Below are 17,676 nucleotides of genomic sequence, written 5' to 3'. Positions count from 1 at the left end.
GTGTAGGTTTCAATTCCGGATTGGATTATAAAGAGAAAGGTGCTTGAATCCGTACTTTAGCAAGAAAATGTAATCACTAGAATAAAATATGCAACTTGAGAGAAATTCTTGTAGAATCCGATGGTTTGGAGTGAAAGAGCATCACTTCCGTAGAATACGTGTGCAGTTGAATCATCAAGGTTGTGAACTCTTGAATTAAATACATAAATATATGCTTAAATTTACCTACCAACCTATATTTCTATATCCTTGACGTTAATTTGTAAATCCAAAACAGTAAAAGAAGGTTTAGTATCTTGACCACTCTACGCTGCCCAACAATCAATATAATGTCTAGTACAATCACATTTACTGGTATGTAACTTGGACAATCAATTATTCTATTTGGTCCTTGTTGAATACAGTTGTATCCTTAGAATCTGCATACAACACTGTATAGGCATCTAGATTGACACGAAATATCACATATACTCATATTCATTTGGCTTGTAATATAGCAATACGTCCATCTGACAATACCGAGATATGATACTTAAGCCTGAACACGCTGGAGTTATTACATTCAAAATGTCATGTGCCCCGGTGGTAACTACCATGACGGAATACTCGGAGGTCGTCAGTACAAATACTCGCGAAGTTGGAAAGAAACAGAATGTATATTTTTATACATTTTATTCATTGTTCACTAAAGAAGTAAATTCTGCTTTGTGTGCATTATTAAATGGAACACGCTAACGTTTAGTTGATGTTCTTGGTACTGGGTATTGCCGAAAGCATTCATCTCAGAACATATCCTTGTTTCATTCAGATGAGAACATTTAACATATTTAGATCTAAAACAGCCATCTCTCCACATTTAATCTGGTAATTTTGCCACCAATGAAAAAAAAACATGGGCACAATAAAAATGTCTCATTACTTCTCTAAAAACCACAACGGCTGCAGAAATCGCCGCAAATGAATTAAGGTTCTCGAACATCCACTCATAATGTCATATAATCGTTTACACTTGGACTTTCCCGTGTTGTTTTTATAAACCATTGTGATTGATTTTAATTTAATTAATAAACCTTAACTGCATTAGTTTCCAATACAAATTTAGAGAAGCTTTGCTCCTTGGGGAAATCAAAACACAAATACTGCAGTCCCGTCAATGGGGGTTTGAGACATTTGGTGTGAAGTGACAGGAACTAATGTAGCCCTTGATTTTAGAATTGCTCTCTGACCAAAGAAGTATCTCAAGAGCACACACGGGGTGTGAAAACTTGGATTTATTTGAGAAAATATAGTCAGATTATCATAAAACGTAATAGGAAAACATGTGTTTTTCCAATGTTTCTTTTCAACGTGCTTGTTGGTTGTCTAACGCCGCACTCAGCAATAGTTCAGCTATATGGCGAAGGTCTGTAAATAAAATTGAGTCTGGGCCAGACAATCCAGTGATCAACAGCATGAGCATCGAATTTCGCAATTGGGATACGATGACATGTGTCAACCAAGTCTACGAGCCTGACCACCAGGTCCCGTTAGTCGTCTCTTACTACAAGCATGGGTTACTGAAGATCAATCGTTACCTGGATCTTCACGGTTGGTACAAGGATGATCAAGAGTCCTTCAACATGTAAACAGTTAAAAATATATTTTGAAGTAGGCGATGTCACAATTCGATCAATTTAATTTTCCTTGACATTTGCGCTGAAGCAACCACGAATTCACGAGGTGCCCGGAAACAATGATGAAGAACCTTTTGGAACAAGGCGAGTTGACTGCGTTCATTGTTTGATGGGCATTCTAGAGGTTTCTGAGCCAATAACGATACGATACGACTATATAGATAACAACGTCTTGTTTATTGCACAGAGCGACGTTTCGGTGTAGATTCTTACGCCGTTTTATCCTTCATGTCCAGTTAATTCATTCGTGCTATTTCTTGTTCTTACTAATCAGGGGGCGGTGGGGCAGTCTAGTGGTTAAAGCGTTTGCTCGTCACGCCAAAGACCCGTGTTCGAATCCCCACATGGGTACAACGTGTGAAGCCCACTTCTGGTGTCCCCCGCCGTGATGTTGCTTGAATATTGCTAAAAGCGGCGTAAAGCCAAACTCAATCAGTCAGTCAGTCAGTCAGTCAGTCTTACTAATCAGGGGTGGTGATGAAGACCCGGATTCGATTCCGCACGTGGGTACAATGTGTGAAGCCCATTTCTTGTGTCTGTCCGCTGTGGTTGTGCTGGAATATTGCTAAAAGCGGCGTACAACTAAACTCACTCAATCACCCTTACCTGGCCTCATCCGAATATTTGCTATATAATATCGGTTACCTGTTGTTATTAATGTTAATCTGCTGTTGGCACAGCATGCTCTGTACATATACCACTCATCAGTTTTTAGCCTGTCAAGATAAGATGTTACTTGTTGGCGTCAAACCTAGTTCCCAGCATTAAGGGAATGATACTAAACTGTCAACTCGGTTATCTCCCAAGTGACAGACACCCATTTGACTGACAGTCAATTGACAGACACCTAACTATATAATGGAACAGTCCACTGTCTATTGAGTTGAGCAAGGAAACAGATTCGTTATTGAGAAGTTTGACTGTGTGTAAATAGAACTTTGGTGTGATTAAATGATAATCTGTCTTCTCTTCTCAAAATTATTTATACTATTAATAATTATTGAATATAAAAACAGGTTTGTCACAGAGAGGTTTGATTGTGCTTATTGATTGAAACGTTTTATGCATTCAAGAAAAGGATTTGGCACAACTTATCCAACTTAGAAAAGCCCTCTCCCAATAATAGGATATGTACAACTGAAGTTAACTGAGAAAACGTTTTGTTTGAGAGATATAGATAAATGGTATTGTGTAATCATAGATATAGATATGTACATATTTGAAAACCCTCTGCTTTTCAGTTAATGACAGACCTACATTGCAATGTAAGGTAATATTAATACCAGTCAATGTTCTACTTTTAACAATACTTTCTAAAGATTGTAACAGTTTACTTGATTAGTATACAATGGACATTCAAGGAAGTAATGAAAAACATTCTCATATCCATGGACACATGTACACGATGCGTCATTTTTTATATTTATTCTAAATAAATCAATATTAAGTGTACTCGTCATATATATCTTAATCTTGTGTGCAAAACATTTAACTTCCTTATTCCATATGAATACTTCTTTTAATTATAAAACTTTTCTTTCACGTGGATATAAGATTTAAATGATGCAACAGAGTCGCAATTCCTAATAGCTAAAGGAATATTATTCCATATTTGAACTGCTGATGGAACAAAAGATGATGTTGCGTCTTGTACATGGTTGGCTAAAATTATTGGAGTTTCTTAACTCATGGCTTGTCCGCTTGCCTACTACAGGTGGGAGTAAATCCTGAAGAAAAACTGGTGTTGTTCTGTTTAGTTGGAACTTTAATTTCTGAAATGTTCCAATCATTTTTAGATGTCATATTTTCAATATGATAATGCCAGCTCCCGTTAGACAAGGTTAGACCGAAATGTTTATGAAACCTTTTTTTGCAGCATTCAAAATTCAAATTAATGTCTTTTCGTCCATCTTTCAAAGTAAATAATATGTTCAGTTTTCTTCTTGAGTTTTTATTTGGACTATACCATTATAATGTGTAGGTAAGAGGTAGTAGCTAATCTGTTCGTTGAACCGTAAATGTTGTTGTTTTAAGGCGTCTGCGAACTGCCTGTCTGCGTAATGGGAGGACACCCATTGAAACGAAACGATGGTTTAATATTAATCTAGAAAACAGAACATGTACAATTTGTAAAAATAATATTATTTGTGACGAGTATCATGCTATTTTATCATGTACACAGCTTAATGTCGAACGTAAGAAGATTCTTCCCTCTTATTTCTGTAATAATCCACATATGGACAAATTTATCTCACTTATGAAATCAAACTATACCCCACTCCTATTGAAACTTTCACTTTTTGCTACAACTGTGCTTAGCCACTTCTAAATCAAAATACCTACCCATATGATATTGCATTTAAACGACTGTATGTTCTATATATCATTCTGTATGATTTTCGAGAATAAACAATTCTGTTCTGTTCTGTTCAGCTCGGAGTGAGTTTACTCAGCCACAAAATCACGCTCAGACACACCGTCACACCCAGACACGGACGCACGCACGCATAGTCAGTAACGCGTTTCTTTTTATATTTTAATTTCTAAATTCAGTGTCAGATACCTTGCGGATAATTAGGTGGCAAAATGTTTCACACTTGAATATACACTGTAGTTAGACTGTGTAAACAATCAGTTGAAATATGTGCCATGATACCTATGTATTTTCAAAATGAGGTCTGAGCAATGGCAAATTCTGTTAGCCCAGGAGTAACACCTATTTCCAATTTTCTAAACAACGCTTGACATCAGTTGAACTGTGTTCAAAAGCAATTGAAGTATATGTCTTGTTACCCTTTTAATCGCTTGTCTTGGCAAAACGAACGAATTAGTTTTTAGCAATGAAAACTTTGGTCACGATCAATGCTGCTCAGACGGGCAAAGGTTCTATCTTCTATGTGCATTTCATGTTCAGTATGAGCTCCCAAGGAAACAGGCATATCATACAGACATTTGCTTCAAAACAGATTATGCGTTCATACATTTATTATGGCATTTCAGGGTTTAGTGTTTAAATTGATGTTTGTTCTTTAAGCTCAGTCTTTCAGCCCGGCCTGGTTGAAAACTGTCATGCTATTTTCTGTATCAAAGTACATGTATATCCGGCAAGGCTGACATTTGAACCTTCTTTGAACCAGTCGATGTTTGTCATGCCTCAGAAATCGAAATATGACTGTATGCTGCACGTGACAGATGTAAACAGCAAAGGGAACTAATATACTATTCCATTTTGTGATGGACGTTATTTTATATCTGATATCCATGTGATAATGTCACAATATCAAACTTTCAGCTGAATTGCTGGATACCCTGAACAAAATATCATACAGCGTGGTTCGGCATCTCTTTGAAGAGATAAAAACAATTCTGTAAACTGGCCATAAATTCCAGAAAATACAAGTATCCTGCGACAAAGTAATTCATTGTTACCCTCTCTGAGAATGATTTGTATCTCCTGAGTGAGTGAGTGAGTTATTATTTAACGTCACATCGGCAATATTTCAGCCATATCGTGACGAGAACACTTGACATTGAAATAATTTTTTTAGAGATTATGTATCTCCTGAAGCAGTGGAAGAAGAGAATGCAGTCTCCAACAGAAAGGAACAAAACCATTCTCTCAGTTCTGTTCAGGGTTGTTGCTTCATATCTTCTACACCAAGGGTTAAGCCTAATCATTCAGGACAATGAAGGTAACAAACCATGAAACTCGCCCCTGCGAAGGAATGCTAGCTATAAGGAGTCCTGGTAAGTTACATTCTGTCAAACCTGATTATACAAAATGTAACATTTGAAATCGACCCCCGCCCACATTGCTTCCTGACTCGTAACGATAGCGGGTGCAGTGACGTGAGCATAACGCAACAACGGCGACCGTCGTGATGTGGCGAGGATTGCTCCCTCAAAATGTTAATTATTCCCCTTAACACTCACCAACACCCACTAAATGAAGCAATCATTGAATGACTCAGAGATGTTTTGGGATTTTTACAAGTGGTTTTACCATCTATGTATTTTTTGTTTTGCAAGTATCCACTTTCTAAACACATGTACCGTACATTTAATGTATTTAAAAAACTCAACGACCTCATGTAACATTCTTTAAAAACAGACGAAAATTCCCACACTTCAATATTTACGAAACCTGGTTACGTCTTGATGAAATTAATTCCAGAGTATTTAACAATCTTCGAAATCAACTTCAAGAGTGTGACTGGGTGTTTTGTCTCAGGTGAAGGAGTCAGCGCTTGGAGTCGATACACGCAAATAGGAATCCTCCAACGCTTCCAAGTTACCTTCATCTTCTGGAGTAGAAGGCATATTGTCGACGGCATGATGCACACGGGTTCTCTCATGTACATGTAAAAACAAAACGATGTTCGAACACAAAAAGAACATACCTGAATTTTGCATATGCTACATTCTTCAAATGCAGTAACCAGCCTGATAACGGTATTAGTATCTACGCCGAAACGTCGCACTTATTGCAGTAAAGAAGATGACTATCAAAGAACTTGGTTTTCCTTCAATTACTCTCTACACTAACAAACAAACAAACTGATTCAGGACTGATGATCACGTGAAGTGCTCGCCTTCTCTTCTCCCATTTTGATATCGAAACTGTTGAATACTAGGTTGTTCACGTCGCTGTTACAAAAAGATATCTCAGATGAATTGTCCGGATGTGGCGATCAACACCGGATGATGTCACACGTGGTCGACCACTGTTCTACCTGTCTGAGGCAGTGCCTGTTTGTGTTAGTCGTTGAATCTCTCTCTCTCTCTCTCTCTCTCTCTCTCTCTCTCTCTCTCTCTCTCTCTCTCTCTCTCTCTCTCTCTCTCTCTCTCTCTCTCTCTCTCTCTCTCTCTGCGGATTTGCGTGTTACAACTCGCTGGACAAGACGTTTAGGTGGTAAGAATTACAACCAATCATACAAAGTAATTATGAAATTAATATGAAACCTCCCTATCATTTCACACATGCATGTCAGGCACTGCATATTCTTCAGAAACGGACCACAATACTGGACACGGAGTTAATCAATCCTTTTTATACACAGTTACTTAACAAAAACAGCAATCATATTATTCATTAATGCTATTTGCTGCTGAGCAATGAACTATAAACCAAAATGTAATCTTCCATGCAGCGATTTCTAGTAGATGGCTTGTTGCATTATAATATCAAGCAGCAAATTTCTGGCAATGACGTCTAACGATGGCGTGTTTTCTTTTAAGAGACGCAATAACGAAATACGAAAATGGGAATGAACATTATCTGTAAATGAAAATATTAATCTTAGCTAGTATTCATGGGCTATGAGGTATGCAGTAATGTTTAACTTATGAATCAAATCAGGGAACGAAGAGTCAAATATGATTTGACAACACATTTGTAACTTTTATGTGTAGTAGTCATGTGATCAAATTAGGCGAGTGTATATGTCGGGCCACAATGGCCCGCCTTGATCCTATGCCAGTGCCATATTTAGGATTTGGTTGGTTTGGTTGTTGTTTAACGTCGCACACAGCAATATTCCAGCTATATTGCGGCAGTATGTAAATAATCGAGTCTGGACCAGACAATCCAGTGAGCAGTCATTATACGCAATTAGATACGATGACACTCATCAACCAAGTCTGCGGGCCTGACCACCCGATCCCGTTAGTCGCCTCATACGACAAGGGTGTCCTCCCATTACGCAGACAGCCAGTTCGCAGACACCTTAAAGCAACAACATTTACGGTTCAGTGAACAGATTATCTACTACCTGTTACCTACACATTATAATGGAATAGTCCAAATAAAAACACAGGAACAAACTGAAGCTATATATATTTATTTTGAAAGATGGACGAAAGACAGTAATTTGAATTTTTTTTGCTGCAATATAAAAACAGTTTATTTATTAAAAGGTTATTTATTTTCATAAACATTTCGGTTTAACCTTCTAGTCTAACGGGAGTCGGCATCATCATATTGAAAACGTTAGCTTAGCTATTAGAAATTGCGACACTGTTGTATCGTATAAATCAAATATAGATAAATGTGAACCTAAATATTATTCATTTGGAATAAAGAAGTTATATGTTTTGCACACGATATTAAGATATATGACGAATGAACTTAGTTACGATTTATTTAGAATAAATATTTAAAATATGACGCATCATGTCAATGTGGCCATGGATGTGAGAATGTTTTTCATTACCTCCTTGAATGTCAATTGTATACTACTCAAAGACATAAAGTGTTACAATCTGTAGAAAGTATTGTTGAAATTAGAACACTGATTGGTATTAATCGTATCTTACATGGCAATGCAGGTGTCTCATTTACTGCAAATAAGAATGTTTTCAAATATGTACATGTAAATGTATCTCCAACAAAACGTTTTCTCAGTTAACTTCTGTTGTACATATGCTATTATTGGGAGGTGACTTTTCTATCAATAAACACAATCAAACCTCTCAGTGACAAACCTGTTTTTATATTCGATAGTAATTGATAGTAAAATCAATTTTGAGAAGAGAAATCATTTTATCACAACAAAGTTCTATTTACCCACAATCAAACTTGTCAGTAACGAACCTGTTTCAGGCTCACCCTGCTCTACTCACTAGACAGTGGACTGTTCCATTATACCCGTAGGTGTTACCCTAATTAACCTTCTAGTTCAGTGTCTGTCAATTGGGTGTCTGTCAAATGAGTGTCTGTCAAATGAGAGATAACCACGACAAGCATGGGTTCCTGAAGACCAATTCCAACTCGGATCTTCACGGATGTCGTATTTAGGAATGTTGTGGTGTAATGTATAGAGTGTCAGCCTGTACAGAAGATGTTCGGTGATTAGGTCTCTGGCTGTACGTATATAGAACGTTACAACATAGTCCTTGTTGGCATCAGACCTAGAGATCATCATAAATGGAACAATACAAAACTGTCGGCTCTAAGTCAGTTTACACTCACAAACACAATCACGCTCAGACACACGAATGCACTAATACAATACACACGTTCATGTACATTGTTATACAAGTGGAAATACTAGGGCGACTTGAACTCATTTCATCTCAAATACCAGATATGTCAGTATCTAACTAGGACACTGCTCTATGTTTCAAGGCTATTTTAAATATTAAATTCAATAGTACTTTTGTTCGGTCGTAACGGATATACTTATACTATCGCTTTGGCGGAATGCCGTGGACATGAGGCCTTGACGCATCTGCACTCATCACACGAACATTGCATTCGCCAAACGTTTATTTACAAAGAATAGTCGATGCACTAGGATTGCTTTGTGTAACTTTTCCCTCTCACTAATGTTTCAATGGATCTGCAGTGCTCAAAGTCGATGATCGCAGTCACCAGTTCACGTTCCCCACTTGTGTCTATACACAGTGTACACCTGTGTCTTGTGGAAATGCTACAATTTCGTTAGTACCAGCAGAATGTCAGAAATACCAGCATAATGTAAACTATGGGCGTTGATTTGAAATCCAAAACATTACACTGAAAGTTATTTTTTGTTGTGACTGTCGAATTCGGACAATCACTTAATTTGTCGATATTACACACATAATAAACACCCAGGTTACTACGTTGTTTATAAAGCCAACACATCGTGTCTAACCGAATGTTTTCACAAAATAATCATACTAATACATGAACTCTTGGTAATGATGTCATGGTTCTAATTCTTTGATCGCCATTCTAGAAGTTGGTGAGTCAAAAATGAAACATACAACTTTATAGATGACAACTTCTTATTTATTGCATAGAGCGACGTGTTGGTGTATATTCTTACCGTTATCCACTTTTAGCTTGATAACGGTGTAAGAATATACACCGAAACGTCGCTCTATGCAATAAATAAGAAATTGTCATCCACAGAGTTGTTTGTTTCATTTATGTCTTGGTTCGTTGTTCCCTTGTAACTACCAAAAATACGATCTATGTCAAACACTTTTGCTAATACGTGCGTGTATCCCAGAACAACAAACATTGTGTCTTTAACGGCATCAGATGACTTTTGATATAAATTTTCACAGAAGCTACTTCGGGTTGGTAACGATATCCTATCTTTATTGTCACTGTCGTGTTCAATACAGTGATCCCTTTCTTCTGTTAGACCTATCTGATCTACACAATTCCATCTCATTGACACTCAGTCAGATGCCGGGGTATAAATGTCACGTTTTTATCCACATGATCCATATGTTAAAAAAAGCTAATGAAAGAAGAAACTGACAAAAATTGCGAACTTTTCAGTTAGGTATGTAAAAAAGATGATGTTGAAGATGACAAAGTGTACCCAAAGGCTATATCTGTGATGCGTTAGACATTGTTTCTTGATCTGTCTAACAACCCCCGCCCATAGTTGTTTCCATCTTGGGCATAAAGAACTGTTAGGAAATTCAAATATTTTTGTTAGTAATACAGATTGTTCAAATTGATGTGCCTCACCATTCCATCAATACTGCCATCATGGGGAAGGGTGATCATATGTGGGGCTAAAATCAAAATCGCTGAATTCTGGCATTCGTCAATGACATTCTGGTGATCCTGATTTTCACATCTGATCTGCAATTTCATTTCCAGAATTCACCTAAAACGACGTGTAGGAATACACTTTAAGTTCAGATATGTTTCCATCTTCAGTATTTCACGTACATTGTCATTTCTTGAGTTATTGATACCAGATTCTATTGCTTTAACAGTAGCCACGGAGTCAGTAAATATTAATAAGGTGGAAAAGACTGATATGTAGTTAATAACCCCAAACAAACTTGAGTCAGAAAAATTAGATTGCCCACCCAGTACGTATCAGTACAAGAGACTACACTAAATATATTAGTGACGTTATTCACTCAAAATGCTGCTCCATGTCATTTCAATTCGCTGAATTCCTAGGAGTACTAGGAAATCACTTCTGACTTTTACGACTGGACGTAAAACAATTCGGCTAAGTTTGTGGTCATATGCCTCCTTGACTACTACCAATTAAACATAAAAGTGCGGTTTGTCTTGATAGCTACCGTTCTGATTTGTAAATATACCCATCACAGTTCCTATCACTGTTGCAATTCATATGCTCCTATCGAGAAACAAATTCCATTGGCCATAAATAGAAATGAGTTTTGAAATTTACAGGAGTGGATTAGTCAAGGTCAGTGACGACAGCAGCTCTCACGTATATTGACAGCATGCCGCGCCCTACCGGTAGCACCCACCATCAGGTGGACAGGCTTGCTTGACTTCAGTAGCTCGTGGCCTATATATTGACGCTTTTTAGGTTTTGCTGTTTAGGGTTTGACATATATTCTTCAGTCAACCAGCTGGGTTGAAACGCTTTTTGCTATAATCTATATATTGGTATATCCGGCAAGGCTGGCATTTCCCTTCCTTGAACCATATTGTGTTAGTCATCCCTCTAAATAACGTAATACGACAGCATGTTGCACAAGGTGGAAATAAATAACACAACTAATATACTAACAAACAAAGTGATTCAGCGCTAATGTACACTTTAAATGCTGGCCCTTTTTATGATTTTACATCTCGATCCAATTTTTCAGAAACGTTCTCCTGGAGAAAATGTGCTGTAAAAAGTGACATGGTTCCTGATCCCAAGAGGCAAAAAATATATACTTTGTATCGCACAACTGGAATTTGTACTTTCATGTGATCCCTTATTTGTTTTCCTCAGTATATGTATCATAAATGTTTCCACAAAATCCATTTAAAAGAAAAAATAGTTACTGCTGCAGAGAAAGAACCAATAATATTGCGTGTTTTATCAAACAAGGCACCAAACTCATCAACTTCATATATCATTCTGGAATAGAAAGGACAAAACCACGAATACTCCCACTCTTAAATATTTACGAACCCTGGTAACATCTTGATGAAATTAATTCCAGAGTATTTAACAATCCTTGAAATCAACTCAAGAGTGTGATTGGGTGTTGGTACGATGTTTCTTCTTAAGTCAAGAAGTCAGCGATTGGAGTTGTAACACGCAAATCCGCAGAGAGAGTATTGGTAAGTTGTGTTAATCAGGTTTAGGAGTGGTTGACACCGAAACACACTTGAAGGAATCTTCCAACGCTGAACTTCCCCCATCTAAACATTTGTTTCTTTTCATAATAGAAATTATACAGTGTACGGCATTATGCCCACACCAGAACCGCAGTAGTGAATCGGGTCAGAACGGAAGCGCATAATCCCAATTATGAAAATTATTCTTGCAAAGATCTAAAAATCGAAACTGAAAAAATATAAAGGTTGTTAATGAGAAATCATTCTTCGCCAGTATTCGTCTGGTGCCAATGCATGATACATCTGTCGAGTAATCCAATACTTTAAACATTTTGAAATAGAGTCAGTGAGTTGAGATTATAAGTCACATCGGCAATAATTTAGAACTAGAACTAGAACTAAGAACTTAGTTCTTAATCCTTCCATAGACTTAGAAAATTATAAAAATATCAATAATCCAAAAGCAAGAAAGTAGTGTTAGATAATATAGAAAAGTATGATTTGACAGACATTTGGAGGGAGAGAAATTATGATATAAAGAAATACACATGGTGGAAATGAAACCCTAAACAACAGTCCAGACTTGATTTCCTTTTAGTTTGTCAAGATTTAGCGAACATGACAACTGACTGTTCAATACTTCCAGGATATAAATCTGATCATTCAGCAATTACCATGTCTTTTTCTAATGAACTTAATAAGGAACGGGGTGGTGGATACTGGAAACTAAATACATCATTACTTTATGACCAAGAATATGTAAATATAGTCAAGGATATGCTTTTTGAAACAAAATTAGAATACTGTAACTGCTCTGAGGATGAACTAGGTGATATTGAAAATTCTAAACTACAACTTAATATAAGTGACACTTTGTGTTTAGAAACATTTTTAATGAAAGTAAGGGGAGAAACAATATCATTCTCTTCCTACTTAAAAAACTCAAAACTGAAACTAGCAAAGAAAGAAATTTGGCAGTGGAAACAGAAATCAGAGAAAATTTCCAAATCATATGTGAACCTAAACTTTCTGAACTATCCAAATGTAAATTAGAATTTGAAAAATTAAAAGAATATGAAATAAGAGGTATACAGATAAGAAATAGAATTCAGTGGTATGAGGAAGGAGAAAAACCAACCAACTATTTCTGTCATCTCGAAAATAGAAAGTATACCAGTAAGCTTATGAATAGTGTCATCAATGACTATTTTAATCAAGGCTATTTTAAATGAACAAAGACAATTTTATGGAAATCTATACTCATGAGGTGGTAAAATAACAGATAATTATATTATTAAATATATTTGATGATATTTATTACACCCAAACTGAACACTGAACAGGCAGAAAATCTTGAGGGTGATATTACTTTAAATGAAATAACCCAAGCTGTTAAATCAATGAAACATAACAAAAGCCCAGGAGTAGATGGTTTCCCAATAGAATTTTTTATTTTTTTTTTCTGGAAAGATCTTCATATTTGGGTTGGTAGATATATATCAGAAACATTCAGGCAAAATATGTTAAGTCCAACAATAACAATAAACAGAGGCGTCATCACATGTATTCCAAAAGCTAACAAAATTAGACAGTTGTTAAAAAACTGGCGCCCAATTTCCCTACTGAATTCTATGTATAAAATACTCAGCACATGTACAGCCAATAGAAATTAAAAAAACATTGAATACACTTATTCATGAAACTCAGACGGGTTTTATACCTGGAAGGTGTATCAGTGAGAACATTAGATTATTATACGATATCATGTTTGAAGCAAAATTACAAGGTGAAAAGGGACTCTCGTTACTTATTGACTTTGAAAAAGCTTTTGACACTGCCTCTAAAGAATGTATAATTTTAACAATTCGAAAGTTTGGCTTTGGACCCAATATGGAAAAATGGATTAAAATATTGATCAATAATGCTACATCATGTGTTATACAGGATGGTCATTTATCACAATTATTTAACAATGAAAGGGCTGTAGACAAGGGGACCCAGTCTCTCCCTATATATTCCTCTTAGTGGCTGAAATTTTTAGGAATAATGATCCGTAACAACAGTGCAATAAAAGGAATTACATTGAATAATACTGAACATAAAATTGGACAGTATGCAGATGAAACTGAATTATTTCTTGATGGGCGTGGAGAAAGTTTAAGGGCAGCAGTTGACACTCTCAATAATTTCTACAAAATGTCTGGTTTAAGAATAAATATAGATAAAACTAAGCAGTGTGGATAGGCTCAATGGCAGGTAATAGCATGATTTTATGCCAGGGTCTTAAGCTTGATTGGCATAATGGGGATTTTGATATTCTAGGAATAAGGCTTAATCCTAATTTAAATAACCTTTGGGTAATTAATACAAGAAAAAGACTATAAATTATTAATAGAACTCTAGGGAATTGGGGGAAAAAAAGTTGACATTATTAGGGAAAAAAGCTGTTATTAAAACTCTAGCACTTTCATCATTGGTGCATATATTCATTTCACTCCCAAATCCTCCAAAGGAATTCATTGACAAATTAAACAATATATTTTATAAATTCATCTGGAATGATAAGCGGGATAAGATAAAGCGGACGACACTTATTAGAAAATATGAAGAAGGGGGACTCAGAATGGTTAATGTAGAGGTATTCATAAACTCTTGTCAGTTTTACATAAATATCTTCAAAATAAAAGCAGTACTAGCCCTAGTATCTTTCCATTCAAAGATATATTTCTGCTTGGAGCCAGTATTGAAAATTATGTCAATATTATGAGGTGAGGTGAAATTGGGTTTAACGTCGTTATATTTCGCTCATATGACGACATGCATGAGTGTGTATGTGTATGTGCGGCTGCTTGTACTAGCCCAGACTGAAACTGGATTTATAGTGCTAGCCCACTGAGATACCATGCCGCAGTGAAGCATGAATACCCCACTCAGACACTTTATACTCACTCCGAGCCGACCAGTCCTTGTTGTACCCATTAATGTCGAGCGCCAGGCAGACACCAACAAGTACCATATTTTAACGTCTTTTGGTATGACGCGGTCGGGGATCGAACCCGCGACCTTCCGCTCTCCCGGGCGGACGCTCTAACCACTACGCCACGGAGGCGGTCTCAATATTATGAATCCCTATTGGAAAGATGTAATGGCTGCATGGGGAATATTTTATAAAACACATAAAACTGATTTTACAGATATTGATCAAATCTTATCCGAACCCCTTTGGTTCAATCATCAATTCCAAAATAGACAAACAAGACATTGGCATCTCAAAGGTATTCACTCTATAAGAGACTTGTGTAATGATCAAGGTATTTTGCCTTTTAGTGAACTTAAGAAAACTTACAAAATTAATGGGACAATTCTTGACTATTATCGGGTTCTTTCAAATATACCAAAACATGGAAAGCTACTATAAGAAATAATTTATTGATTGTTCATAATCATTATCTTAACACATCACTGATAGGTTTACTTTCAGCACCAAAGAGATCTAGATATTTCTATGATTAACTTATATGTACTTAAAACCTACTTTCAACATGCGAAAAATGGCAAAATATCTTTGATATTGAAATTCCATGGCAAGATATCTTCAAAAAATATAGAAGATGTACAAAAGATACTAAATTGATTGACTTCCAGTATAAATTTATCCACAATATTGTCTACACAAAAAAGAATTATTGAAAATGAAATTAGTAGATGATGAACTTTGCTCATTTTGTAATTTAATGTCAGAAAATTTGATAGATGTTCATTGGGAATGTGAATGCGTGAAAACGTTCTGGTTGAAACTGAAAGAATGAATTGAAGATAAATCATCAGAAACTTTACAGTCTTAATTGGCGGAAATAATAACGACCTTATGAACCACCTACTTCTTGCCAGTAAACAATACACCCATGTATCAAGTATTAAAAAAAATAAGCTATCACTGGATACATTTGTAAAATTATTGAGTGATATTTTCAAGACAGAAAAGTTTATTGCCAATAAAAATCAAAACATATTACAATTCGACAGAAAATGGTCATCTCTACTGCACACATTCCCAGCTTAATAATAATGAAGATTCCAGTATGTGTAATGCCAACCCAGATGAATTTCTGCTATGTTATTTCTGTTTTCTTTGTACAAGTTCTGTTGCATCATGTACTTTGTGTATTTGTATCTACTGATTTTGAGTGAATAATAAAAAATAGAAATTAAAAAAACATAAAGAATTGTGAACGCTTAGACATTGTCTCAAGGGATTTCTTAGCTAGAATTAATATGAAAACATCCACATTGGAAGAACATGAGGCGTTCATCTCAGACACATCTCCCACATGAACGATTGGTCTAAACCTCCTTGTTATGTTATCCTAAACAATGAATTTTAGACATAAATTGAATTTTTATTCAGAAATATCTAGTACAGGGTTTGTCATATGGCAACAACACTGTAAGAGGGATGTAATGTGTAACGCTTTTTAATCAAAGATGTGTAACGCTTTTTAATCAAAGAACGGAGTAGTAAAAATGATGTGAACAATCCCAACTATGAATGACAGTCATGTAATCAAATTAAGCGTTTTATATGTCGGGCTAACGTGACCCCTCTTTATCTAGGTCACTGTCTATTTCAGGATTTTTGTCCGAGATGCACTAGCTTAGAAAATTGCGTGATAACTTTCACTGAGGCAAGTGTTCTGCCTGCCATGCCAACGCTAGACCTATTTCCTCCCGATCGGCATCGGTGATTGTCTTATGAATATGCGGAGAAACATTGTGTCTGCCAATGAGAGACAGCATTGTCGTCCAGCGTGGAAGTGCATACAAATTCCTTGTGGTATTTTAGGGACACATTTGTGGTTAATGACGCCAGGTGTGACTGTCAGATAGCACAATAAGCTGGACTTAAATGTACGTCCGTCCGTGAAAATATGTTTGCATTATCCTTGCCATCAGAATTTTTAACAGCATCAACCATTTCATGACTTGATGCAAAGCAAATAATTTAATTTATAAGGCTGTTTTTCGGCTCAACACCACTCATTGCGATAATGAGATTTTGATAGCTGACAAAATATCCCGATTTAATCTCAAGATCAACCAGCTGCCGGCATTACGAGAGAGCGCAGAACTCTTAATGCTGCAGCCTGTGAAACTGATGACAGAAATATTATTTAAGACTCTATTCTCATGCACTGGTCACGTCGACGCAGTTTTCAAGAGTTGTGCCTCTGTAATACTTAAGACCAGCTGGCCTTGGTCTTGGTTTTAGAACTTCATACTTCTACAAGGTGGTGTTTCACAATTAATAGAAGTCTAAAAATTGTGTCTGCTGAATGACTGACCGTGGCATCCTGTAGCGTGGGAGGTTAGTAGTTCGATGACCGGTTGACTAACGCTTAGCCTCTGAAAAGATTACATTCTGATGGAAAAGAATCAGTCAATTTGACGTGAAATTTAGCTCGGGAATCGTAACCTGAGGAAATGTAGACTTACTCAATATAGGACTTTTGCAGGTAGATTGAGTGGAAAAGGAAATAATGTGGCTCAGGTTCTACGAGACAGAATAGATCTCCAGCGGCGACATACAAAAGACGTAAAATAAAACTGTAGTTGTTTTTACCTTACCATTTCCGGGATGAAACAAGAATGGGCGACTCGGAGTTTACATGGAATTTCGATGGACGAGCACTTTAGAACTGGTATGACTACAATTAGTACAGGCACGTACGCGCACGCACATATACACATATGTTATACAAGGGAACATAATAGTGCCACTTGAACACTTATCACCAAATTTTATAATACGCCTGATACGACTTTATATAACTTAGCTTAAGGCGCTATTAATATTAAATCTACTTGGAAAGGCCGTAACTGTAATCTTTTGACATATACTATTGGCCGTGGGCAAAACATCTTGACAATGAAACCTTTGGTTTAATCGCATACTTTGAT

At 36.4% G+C, this 17,676-nt stretch overlaps 2 long non-coding RNA genes across 2 annotated transcripts; one reads left to right on the top strand and one right to left on the bottom strand.

Annotated features, from left to right (window-relative positions):
* The first annotated feature begins 2,399 nt into the window (after positions 1-2,399).
* LOC124258631 lies at positions 2,400-15,717 on the top strand. The gene is made up of 3 exons (XR_006893631.1): positions 2,400-2,411; positions 5,519-5,522; positions 15,547-15,717. It is a non-coding gene; the product is annotated as an uncharacterized LOC124258631 (long non-coding RNA).
* LOC124258628 lies at positions 5,938-15,077 on the bottom strand. The gene is made up of 3 exons (XR_006893629.1): positions 14,974-15,077; positions 11,495-11,501; positions 5,938-5,948 (listed from the first exon to the last, which is right to left on the bottom strand). It is a non-coding gene; the product is annotated as an uncharacterized LOC124258628 (long non-coding RNA).
* Positions 15,718-17,676: the final 1,959 nt, after the last annotated feature.

This window comes from Haliotis rubra, unplaced genomic scaffold, assembly GCF_003918875.1.
Source record: "Haliotis rubra isolate DU_JTF1 unplaced genomic scaffold, ASM391887v1 Scf7, whole genome shotgun sequence".
In the NCBI taxonomy this organism is placed as follows: Eukaryota; Metazoa; Mollusca; class Gastropoda; order Lepetellida; family Haliotidae; genus Haliotis; species Haliotis rubra.
This window is presented reverse-complemented; position numbering and strand designations above follow the sequence as displayed.